General features: G+C 44.1%; 1 pseudogene; it reads left to right on the top strand.

Moving 5' to 3' along the window:
* The first annotated feature begins 773 nt into the window (after positions 1 to 773).
* LOC142443382 (cdc42 effector protein 5-like) lies at positions 774 to 1189 on the top strand (annotated as a pseudogene).
* Positions 1190 to 9638: the final 8449 nt, after the last annotated feature.

Below are 9638 nucleotides of genomic sequence, written 5' to 3'. Positions count from 1 at the left end.
ATGAACAACAGAAGAGTGGGTCAAGGGAGACATCGGACAGAGTGGATGGATGTATGGATTGTGATAAGAGTTGTCTGAGCCCAAAGTAAATGATTAAAAAAAAAATAACATGTTCCAAAAAAACTCTCCTCCACTAATATATCATTCCCAAAACTGTCACCAAAAATATTTTATTTTTTGCACTTCACAAGAGTCCACAAAAAATGTGAATCAAACTGCATTTAGCCTCAAATAACTAATAATTGGTCAAGAACAAGGGCTGGCGTTGTTCACACATAAATCCCTGCCACCACATCTGGTCCAACTCACAGCAGAGCTATCACACACAGCAGAACTCCCCGTAGGACTCCCACGCCTGCACATCTTTACTGGAGCAGACAGACTCATCTTCTCTGCACATTTCTGGTGAGTGTGCACAGCTGCCCTTGCAGTCAGAAGCCCAATATTTAACCCACTGGACAAAAGGGCTCCTTTGTTCACGTGTCCCACATACAATAAAGTATCATTACAGGAACTCATGAAAGACCTACAGAAAAAGAAAAGCAGCCCAGAAAGGCCCACCAATTTGTAAGGGAAGCTAATTCCTGACATATCAGGCTACACAGGGCTCTGCCTGCAAGCACTCACACTTCAAGATGCGGGTCCTTAAATGGAGTCCCTGAGTGGTGAGAGCAACTGAGTGCTCAGCTACCAAACAGAAGATTAGAAACTGAAGGCACGGAGCTCCCTGCAGAGCCCGGGTTGCGACCGCCCTGCCTCCTGATGGCTGCAAGATGCGGGTCCTGAAGCAGCTGGGGGCCCCGCAGCCCAAGAAGAGGCCAGAGCACGGCGTGCTGTCCATCTCTGCTCCGCTCAGCGACTTCAGACACACTCTGCATGTGGGGCGCGGAGGCGACGCCTTCAGGGACACCTCGTTTCTGAGCGGCCACGGTGGCGGGCCGCCCCCAGAGCCCCGCAGCCCCCCGCGCCCCCGCTCCGTGCGCCCGCCGACCCTCTGCTGACCTTCCACCTGGATCTGGGCCCCTCCATGCTGGACGCCGTGCTGGGAGTCATGGACGCGGGTCGACCCGGGGCGGCTGCCCCAAAGCCGAAGCCGGGCCTGGACCCCAGCTCCGGGGCCCAGCATCCCAGAGCCTGCTGCAGCGCCCGTGCTGACCTGGAGGTGGACGATGATGTCATCGGCCTGTAGCCCCTTGCCGGTCCCGCTGCCACTTACCTCTACACATAAACACCCTGCCGGGTCCCAAAAAAAAAAAGAAACTGAAGGCAAGGTAGCAGTACCTTAGAAAAAACCAACCAACTTCTGAAGTTAGCATTGAAAATCTTACCGAGTATAGCTTTACTCTGAAACCACATACGGTCACCATACGGAACCCAATGGTAGGCAAAATGACTGATATTTATCAAGTATTACCTAATTGAGATACAAGGAGCTCATTGGTAGCTAATCCTTCTTGCCATGAATGCACAAAGGGCTTTCAAAAAGGTCATGGGAAAATGGAATAAAGATAATGGAATTTTTCCATGCACCATTGGAAGCCACTGCATATCTTTTCCTAATAAATTATGCAAAACAGTGCAATATTATGCTAAATAGAATAATGTAATAAATCTTTTTTAATTCCTCAAATATTGTACATCTTAAAAATCTTTAGGATCCCTGTTCATCTTCCATAATTCAGAAAGAATATTAAGCTATTTACATATAACATCTCTCATAAATATTTACTAAAGCTGATATTAATTTTAGTCTCTAGCTGTGGTAAAGAGACCAGTTAGGTTACCGTGTGTCTATACGATTCACATAAAAATTTGATAGCTGAAAATTTACAGAATGACTTTATTTTTCTGTGTTCTGCAAATTTTAAAAATTCAACTGTGTGGTTTCTCATGTTATAGTTAGAAACTCAACCTCATTGTATAGTTTTGAATTTTCCTTCTTTGAAAGATTGCCAGGTTACATAGGTTCTGACATGTGTGTACATGCATGCGTGTATGTCTTGCTTAGTTTTTGATGTCCCTGAGCATGATATGGTTAACATGGATAGGTGTTCATGGAAAGGCTGGAAGTTTGTGTCTACTCAGTCTCCAGGGAAGAAAGCCTGGGTGATGCACTTGAGAAACCAGTCACAGAAACCCCTCTGCAACATCCCTGTGCTCTGACTCACATGGAGTAGTCTCCAGGAGTTGGTGTGGGTTTGATGGCATATGCTTGATTTGGTTCATTCCTTGGCGGGGTGGGGGTGATGGGTGGGGGTGGGGGCGGGAATGAATTCTGGCTTCATTTGCTACCCCGCAGGCTGGCAGTTCAACCCCACCAGGACATCTGCAAAAGGAAAATGAGGCTGGTTGCTTCTGTATAGATTTTGATATGAGATATCTATGGAGGAACACTATGAGTCAGAATTGACTGTGTGGCAATGAGTTTGTTTTGGGGACTAGGGACAATCAATGCTTCTAGGTGGCACAAACAGCTTGCACTAGACAGTTCCCCTGAGGCTTGATGGGGTAAACAGCCCGTATTACTGTGGAATAACAGATCTGCTTCCACAAACATGATGCTCCAGAAACACTATGGAACTGTTCTGCTCTATAACACATGACATAGCCATGAGATGGAACTAACTCCATGACACCTAACCAAAGGGAAAATTGAACATGATGAGTGTATATCATGTCTATGTATGCACATGGATATTGTGTTGAAAATGTGATGAAATCAGAAACAAACATAATTCCCATTAAGAATCACCATGTCTATAATGAACAACATGTCAGCGTGGCCTTTCCAAATTAGTCCGTGAAGAAGCCCCACTGCTCCAGTGGTTAAAGGACTGGCAGCTCCATGAAATGAAAGCAGTTGTGATCCATGAGGCGGCCATCTGGTAACAGATGATTATAGCCTAGAAACCCCAAGGAGGAGTGTAAGGTACTGTGGCATCACTCACAGAATCCACTGTAGCGCAGTGGACAAAACAAGCCTCTGATCAAGAACACGTGGATAAAAGGCTAGAACATTCAAGCATTACCATGCAGTGGGGCACAGAGAAAATGGTACCTTATTTCAAATAATATGTTACCTTACTATATTTAAGAGTTATATATCTGGAGGTTGCCTTGTATTAGAAATAATCATGACACAAGTTTTCAAAGGAGGAGCTATTAGTAGGACTCAGTTCTTGAACAGCAAATGCAAACAAATTGAAGAAAGAGTTAACATATGAAAAAAGTAAATCAAAAGGATAAAAAGAATTACACACTTAGAATTCGGTTCCAAGAAACTGTTATATCCAGGTCTGAAGATTAATCAGGGCCACACGGAAAAGGATCAAATGCAAAGCTTCACTGGAGCTGGCCGCCAGGAAACAGCTGGCACTCAATCCATCGGGCCCCAAGCGCACTACTCGAACTCTGGTTTACACAGCAAGAAACCACGAAAGGGTGGGAATACTTTTCTCCTCCGATCACAACTGTACACGCTGACTAAGGGGGATGGAGCAGCTAGGGAACTTCCTGTTGGTATCCAACATGGGCATGGGCAGCAGCCCACTAACATTTTGAATCTGGTGGTTCTGGGGACCGATGCAGAAATAGCAAGCTTAAACAATGGAAATAAAGAGAGTCCAGTGTCAGCAGGTTAGCAAATGAGACTTAGGGTCGTTCAGTCACAGTATGCAGCCATTAGGATGTGGATGTATGTCCACCATTAATGATTTCAAAATAAATCATGTGTGGAGAGGGGGTTGGGGAGGATGGGGACCAACTCAATTAAGCATTAGCTGGAAAATACAGAAGCTAAATTCAGCTGGTTAATTAATAAACATCAGGATAATTCAAAACGCTTTCTGTATACAGTAGGATAAATGATAGATTTCAATTCTATGTGACTGTGAAAATAAAATAACTGAAATTACCAAAAAGTGCTGACCTTGACCGCATGTGCCACTAACTTACATCAATTCTGACTCACAGTGACCCTCAGAACAGAGTAGAAGTGCCCTGTGGATTTTCAAAACTGAAACACTACAGGGGAAGACCTATTATTTCTCCAGATTAATACATAAAATGACTTGAAAATAAGTAAAATAATTGCTGGGTCCTGCAAATCAAAAGGATGTAAAAGGAAGCCAAAATTTCCTATTAAAAATATGAGTGGATATTAAATCTGGGCCCGCAAGCTCTAAAAGCCAAGAAGGATCATAAGAGGGCGGTGGCAGGGGGGGGAAGAGCGCAGTTTAAAGAGAGATGAGCCATCAATGCAACCAATCTCTGAGGTGAGGCTTATTAGGGGAAACATCCCCCTCTGGGACTCTTCACACTCCAAGTGGAAAAGTCCAGCATCCGCAGGCACAAATCTCAGGAGCTGTATTAGAGATTAAAGTCTTAGCACTCCGGTGAGTAAAGGGCTATAGGATAGATGGCTGTAGATTAAGCCTCCATTGAATTCTTTCTGATCATCAAGCAAGGAAATAGATTAAATTGGCCCAGAGGCAGCAGAACTTGGAAAGTGGACACCATCCACCTATCTCCAGGCAATGCAGGGGGTCCTATAGTCTGGAGCCATGCCTTAGCACTTGAGCCCTGACTGCCTGGGTCAGAAGGACTTGGAACAATCTTGTAAAATGCTCTATCTGGCAATGAAGGTGGCTCAGTTACGGTCCTGTCCCTGCTTCTGTAGTCCCATTGATAACAATGCTGTATTGAAGCTCCTCCAATGAGAAACGTGTGACCGTTTCCTCTGTTGCAATCTTATTTCATTAGATTCCCGACTTGACTGTTTTCCTGAACTGCACTATGATCTCCTTTGTCTTTTTATTCTCTTCATCTGTTTTAAGACTTAATAAATGTTCTCCGTAAATTATATTTGAGATTGGAGTTCCTTTTGCTCTAAATCAGAGAACAAACTAGCTTTTGATGGGCAGAAATGGTTAAGAACATGCAGTAGAGTGAAAAGGAGACCCTGTTTTAAATACAGTTTAAAGAGAACATCTATTAAATCTTATGAGGCAAAGACAGCACAAGGACACAAACACATCACCTGAATGAAGGAAGCCACCAACAGGAGGTGGAAATGGCTTCCAAGGTTCACAACTGAGATGTGAGCTAAAGAGGGTGTGGGGGAGGGGCAGGGCAAAGGAAACCCACAAAAGCATGCATCTCAATGGCAGACATTCCATCCTTAGATAGCGGGCTTACAAGATGGGTCCAGGGCCTCCTGACCAATGCAGTCAGGGCAAGGCTGATAGGACATGGCTCCTGCCTAGGAGTCCCCTGGAAGGACTGTCTCCAGTTTGGTGACCTCTATCAAGGACACACACTCAGGCAAACCTCCAAGAGAGACTGCTTCTCCATGGGCTGCCTGCAGAGTTGAAGCTAAGCCACCCTGCAAAGCCTGAGGACCAGATTACCTACTACCTTGGTTCCTGGGCAGAAACCATTCAATGGAGGCTCACTCCATGTGGGGCTCTGCAATCTATGCAAGGACCTAATCTGTGCGGGGATTTGGGGCTGTCACTGCTCTGGTACCCTTTTGCAAAACAAGGTGCTGAGAAGTTAAGCTCTAATACAGACCTCGGTCGGCAGTGGGGTGGCCCGAAGACTGCAAGGCTGGCCTCTGCTTTCAGTAAAGGCCACTCTGGGGTCCCCATGCTCTACTGCCCACGACCTGACACGAAGGGACAGGCCCCAGGAAAAAAACTCACCCGCAATCGCGCCTTTCTGGAGGGAGGGGTGAGGATGCAGGAAGAGCTCTGAGCAGGAAAAGCCACCAGAGTATTCCCGCGCCCTAAGGCAGAAGCCTGCAACCAATTCAAGAAGGATTTAACTGGAAATGTCCCCAGGGGGTCGCGGCAACCTGGAACGCTGTCGGACAGGGTGCAGGAAGTGTAACGTCCACGGGAACCCGGACACAGCTGGGGACTCCAGGCCTGCGGGGGATTCCGCGCCCGGGGTCAGCACAGAAACACAGAAACGCACTCACCTGCAGAAACTCGTGGGTCGCCCTCTCGGATCCTTCTCACTCAGAGGAAGAGGGTCAGCAGGAAATTGTATCACCTGGGGAGGTGGTGGGGTGGTGTCTGCGCAAAGGGGCGGGGCCTGGAGATAATGAGGGTGTCTTGGAGGATGGGCCTGCAGGTGAGGTTCTGGGCCTGGAATGGCAAAGAATTCATTCTTAGTAGTTTCTTCTTAGTCTGGAAGCCCTGCTGAAACCTGATCACTTTGGATGGCCCTGCTTGCATTTGAAAAGCGTTTGCATTTGAATCACAACACCACACAAGCCCAGGCACAAAGACCAACTGAAAGAAAAGTGGTGGAAGAAAAAAAAGAAAAGTGGTGGGTAGAAGGCATGCTTCCCAAGTGGGAATTTCCCCAAGAGACACCCCAGCAGCTAGGGCCAGAGACACACAGTTGACAGCATCTGCTGCCATCTGCTCCACCTGACCACGTCTCTCCTGCTTTTCACCTGGACGCCTCTGAAACTCAGACGCTGATTTCAGGCTCTGCACCCTGTGTATGATCAGGTGATCATCAAGATGGGAATTCCTGAAAATAGCACAGTTGTCCATTTGCCTTCTTCTCCCCTGCTCTCTCCCTCTCCTCACCGCTAAAATTTATTTCCCCCCAATCTGTGGGTTCTGTATTTCTCTTTTTATGAAACCTTTCTATGTGAACAAGTGTCTATTTTGAGCACGTTCCAGTCAACTAATTGTCCTACACAGAATGTGTTTCCTTTAATATATTTCATGTGTTGAGGTCTCTCCTTTCTATTTCTATGTTATTGAGGGTTTTTATCAGGAATAGGTGGTAGATGTTGTCAAATGCCTTTTATGCATCTATTAATATGATATGGGTCTTCACCATATCATATTATTTGTCCTATTTATGTGGTCGGTTACATTATTGTATCCCTGGTAATAATCCCACTTAGTGAAGTTGAAATATGAACTCAAAGTCAGAGATAGGCGCTCTCTAACTCAATCGATCCCATTTCCACAAATGTAAAGATAAACTGTTCTGATGTATGATCTAATTACTCTCCTAAACCAATAGAGTTATGTAATCATCAAATATGTTCCTTTATTGTTAAAACACCTGTATAACACATTCTATTGTAGAGTCCATTTTATAATTTTACCCCATATTCTCTATAGTCATAAAATGTTCTTTTAAAGTTTCTCATGCGTTAAAATAATAAATAAGGTTTCTTGTAGAAATCGACATGTATTGAATTTTGTCCTTCACTATTGTTTCATCTTGCAGGTATACATTTTTTTTTTTTTGCATGATGCCTTATACCTGGTCCCTTTGGCACCTCGTGATCGCACAGGCTGGTGTGCTTCTTCCATGTGGGCTTTGTTGCTTCTGAGCAAGATGGCCACTTGTTCACCTTCAAGCCTTTAAGACCCCAGACACTATCTCTTTTGATAGCCTGGCACCATCAGCTTTCTTCGCCACATTTGCTCATGCACCCGTTTGTCTTCGGCGATCATATCATGGAGGTGTGCAGCCAATGATATGATTTTTTTGTTCTTTGATGCCTGATAACTGATCCCTTCAGGACCATGTGATCACACAGCCTGGTGTGTTCTACCATGTGGGCTTTGTTGCTTCTGAGCTAGATGGCCGCTTGTTTATCTTCAAGCCTTTAAGACCCCAGACACTATCTCTTTTGATAGCCGGGCACCATCAGCTTTCTTCACCACATTTGCTTGTTCACCTGCTTTGGCTTCAGCAGTTGTGTCAGGAGGGTGAGCATCACAGAGTTCCAATTTAATTAAAGAAATTATTCATGCATTGAGGGAGTGCTTGAGTAGAGGCCCAAGGTTGGAAAAATATCCTAAGGGAATTTGAGATTTGTTCATGCAACCCTCTGCCTCTCATAATAATTTGTATCTTGTAGATATTGTCTGATAATCATCAGCATGTATTCTCTATTAAGATATATATGTGAAGCTCAGTCCAGTGCCTTGTCCTGTTTTGTTCCTCTTGTGACCCCGGTCACTCAACAAAGCCCAGTGGTCAAAATAGTGAAGCAGAGTGATAGCAAGGAGGATTCTCAGGCTGCCCTGAACAGTACTGGAGAGAAGCTTGGTGTGATTCACTTCTCAGCCTCGTAGTGGGGGCCTTTCTGTCATTCCCTGTGTGCAAAGTCTGGCAATGCGGCCTGCCTTGAAGTTGATGCGGATGACTCCTAGGACGTCGCTTCTGAGTGCGAAGTCAAATGTATGCCAGCATTTCAGTTGTATAAAGGTGGGTGAATTTTCTGGTGCTAATAAGGAAAAACTTGAAGCTACCATTAATGAGTTAATTATGCTTCCTGAAAATGTAACTAGCCATCAGCTGTGTAAATCTTTTTGTATTTAAAAAAGGAATAATCAATTACCATCTGATTGTAAATGACAATAAAATATTAATTCTACCCTTAAAAAAACCAACATGGTTATATATTTTCAACAAGATTCTGGAATGATTATTACTTTACTGCTTATTTAAAAAAGAAACACTCTAACATTTCAGTACTTATTGTACATACAGTCCCTGTACAAGAGAGGTTGTTGTTAGGTGTCACTAAGTTAGTTCCAAATCATAGTGACCCTATTACCACAGGGAGAAACACTGGCTTGCCTTAAACCGTCCCCATAATTGTTCTTATATTTGAGCCCCTTGTCTCACCTTTATCAATCTAAAAAGTTTCCTCTTGTTTGCTGCCTCTATACTTTGCCAAGCACCATGGTTGAAGTGATGTATCTCTTGTTTTTCCCTCCGGTTTGCAAATACACAAAACTCTAAGGTTTTACTTATATGTAATAAGAACATGCATTTAAAAGAACAATAAAGTCAGGGCTGTTGTGTGAATTCTGACTCATAGAACCATAGAGAGCAGAGTAACAGCTCCTTGGGCTTTTGTTTTTTACATTTTATAGAACATGTTTCATCTTTACCACAGCAAGTAGTGTCCTTATAGACAATAGTCCAAAACTAGACAGGTGATGTAGTGGTTGATTTTCTGTCTCAGACATGTAGAAGCACCATATGGAAGTTAAAATGTACTGGACTATCCAAGAGCTGAAGAACATATTCAGTTTGTTTTGTATACAACTGTGTCGATATGGTAGAAGTGTATTGTTAATTGTTTTATGTGGCCCTGAGCACAGCTGTGATATTCTGGTTGTAAGAGAATCACATCTTGACCCACTATCACAGTGACTCAGGCGTCACCTTTTACCATGTGGATACTCAATGTCACAGATAGGTTGGTGCTTTTACCTCAGTGCTGTATGGGGTATGTGACTTTGATCATACATCTGATAATAATCTAGCCGTTTATCAGGATAAGAATCTGGTGGGTTCCCCCCCCCCCACTAAGACCTATATATTGCATTATTTCCAATTCATCTGAATTCATTCCTGTATGGTCAGTGTTATTAAGAACAAACTTTCAAATATGTTGGTGGGAATTTAAGCACCAAGAACTACTGTTTTTGATGTCTGCCACATCCATATTAATTTCTGCCACATCCATATTTTCCTGAATAGCTATACTTAATGAAGTCTAAGTCCTGACTGAATTTTTACTTATGTGTTTCCCAATCACACCCATGACTATGCTTCTCCTATTCTGGGTCACGCTGCGACAG

Source organism: Tenrec ecaudatus, chromosome 3, assembly GCF_050624435.1.
Source record: "Tenrec ecaudatus isolate mTenEca1 chromosome 3, mTenEca1.hap1, whole genome shotgun sequence".
Taxonomy (NCBI): Eukaryota; Metazoa; Chordata; class Mammalia; order Afrosoricida; family Tenrecidae; genus Tenrec; species Tenrec ecaudatus.
This window is presented reverse-complemented; position numbering and strand designations above follow the sequence as displayed.